At 45.1% G+C, this 2,266-nt stretch overlaps 1 protein-coding gene across 8 annotated transcripts in view; it reads left to right on the plus strand.

Moving 5' to 3' along the window:
- CHD2 (chromodomain helicase DNA binding protein 2) overlaps window positions 1–2,266 on the plus strand; it is an 86,236-nt gene that overhangs the window by 48,033 nt on the left and 35,937 nt on the right. The gene's annotated exons all lie outside the window — the stretch shown is intronic.

The raw sequence follows: 2,266 nt of genomic DNA on the forward strand, positions 1-2,266 counted from the left end.
AAAAAGAGGAGGAATAAAAAAGTCATTTAACTTCTATTATTTAATATATCTAGAACAGTGGTTCTTGGTTGTGGGTTGGTTTTTTTTGTTTGTTTTGTTTTGTTATGGGTTTTTTGGGGGTTTTTTTGCAGCTTCCCAGTTACTCCCCAGCACTACGCCCTTCAGGTAGCCAGGTTTTCCTTCCTCTTGCTGCCCCGGAGGAAAAGGGATTTTTGGTGTTAATGCACCTCGTGTCCCTCTGCATCTCCCATGCAGAAACTGGTACCTGCTTTGCCTGAGTGGTGGAGGCACCTGAGTAACATGGTGTAGTGTGAGGTGAGAAAGAGGAGCCCAAATGCCCATTTGGAGACAGGAACTCAGTGAACTGAGTTCACTTGGAAGGAAGAAAATCAGGTTAGGTCAGTTTGCTTGTTTGTTTGAGGTGTGTAACCATCCAGTTTTCCTTAGCTGAGGCTTGCACTGCACACAGGTTGCTTCTGGAGAAAGTTGCTATATGTGTAAAGAAGGAAGGACAGTGCTTCCAGCCTGTGCTCCCCACATACCTGCCAGGGAGAAGTGAAGGATTTTGTTACCAGTTTCTCTCTCTCACAAATCTCCAGGCTGCTGGTTCAGGTCGTGTCTAAACCCTCCAGTGTTCAGACTGGCAAGGGGGGGGTACATTTCTAAGGTGGTTGTGGTAATGCAATATTACAGTTTCTGGTTTGTTGTTGATAAGTGGGGACCAAATGAAGTTTTCTTTTCCTTTGAGGGCTTCTAAGAGCATGTCCCTAACAATAAATGTTATCATTATCCTACAAGGAAGCACATCCATACATAGGATGATAATTAGCATGAAATATGAAAAGGTCAGGGCAGCCTCTAATAAGAAAGCCTCTCCCTTCCTAATTTCTCTGTTAATGGGTGTTTTCCTTAGCTAGGGCTAACCTAGGCATGTTGATACCTGTTCCTTTTGAATAACCAGTGCAATTAATTATTATATTAGTGTTTATTTGATGTTTGTGTAGATACACCCATGAAGGTGAGGTTAATTTGTGTTAGGTGCTATTCAGATTTGTCATGGGAGTTGATCCCATGTTCAAACCCCATGTCATGTAATAGGTGAAAAGATAAGTTCTTCAAACGGTTTGGGGAGTATTTTGATTTATTCTTTCATGTGAATTTATCTCTGTACCTGCATGCCCAGCAGATACACCCTGTCACAGTCTGTCCATTATCCCATTACCCCTTTAGCAGAGGCAGGGAAAAATTGCTGGGCTGCAGCCTTGTATGCATGGTGCTCTCAATCCAAATAACTGCTGCATCTGGCAGTGTATTTTGATTTCCTTTTCCTGCCAGTGGTTTGCAGAGATATTTGAGGACTGGAGGGAGAGAGAATCAGAAGGACAATGAATAGATTTAGAAAACTAACAGGGTGAGCTCTGCTGAGGGAGAGAGGAATTCCTGTTGTAGGTGTTTGAGGGATGTGTGGTGGATTATATCAGCCCTGTAGCTCTTCTGATGTCCTGTGTCACCAACACAGCTCTGCATTCACACCCCTTAGGGCATCCGTTCTTATCTCCAGCTCCTCTTCCTGTCCATCCACAAGAACAATTGCATGCTGCAATATGGGATGTTTTAAACCGGTGAGAGCCTCATTACAGCACACAGAGCACAACCATTCCCAGCAGTCATCTCTCCACCTCCACGTGTCCTGTGCTGCCAAACCATATTCTCATCAGTGCTTCAGGAGAGGAACCAGCAGCCACTGCTTCGCCTTGCCAAAGGACAGGGTGCCCTGCTCAGTTTGCCACCCAGGCTGGGCCACAGGGTTCACTTTTGAGGTTGCTACTGGCAGTGTCTCCACGCAGCTGATGGGGTTTTCCTTATGGAAAGAAATTGTGGTGGAATCTGTTAGCACAGAGTTGAGTTGCTAAGCCCATTCATTCCACGTGCCTCCTTACCTTTGGCACCATTGCTGCAGGGGGCTGGCTACCTCAGCAGTCTGTCCTTCAGCCTCAGTGTGAGTGCTGGAGGGTTGGGCTGGCTGCCTACCTCAACACTGTCCTTCACCATCGAGTACTGGAAACATGGACCACTATAAAGATAGCACTGAGATAAAACATGCTGCTTTAGAGCCTTGCCAAATACCCCAAAATAATCATAACCTTTTTCAGCCAGTTTTTAAAGTGTCCATCTACTGGTTGCTAATGGTTTTATGTTCATCTTTTAAACCACCATCAAACTTCTCAAAAATGTCAGAAATAATTGGGGCGAAGCAGGCCTTCTG

This window comes from Empidonax traillii, unplaced genomic scaffold (assembly GCF_003031625.1).
Source record: "Empidonax traillii isolate 1590-97213 ecotype Southwest subspecies unplaced genomic scaffold, ASM303162v1 scaffold36:size2505666, whole genome shotgun sequence".
Classification (NCBI taxonomy): domain Eukaryota; kingdom Metazoa; phylum Chordata; class Aves; order Passeriformes; family Tyrannidae; genus Empidonax; species Empidonax traillii.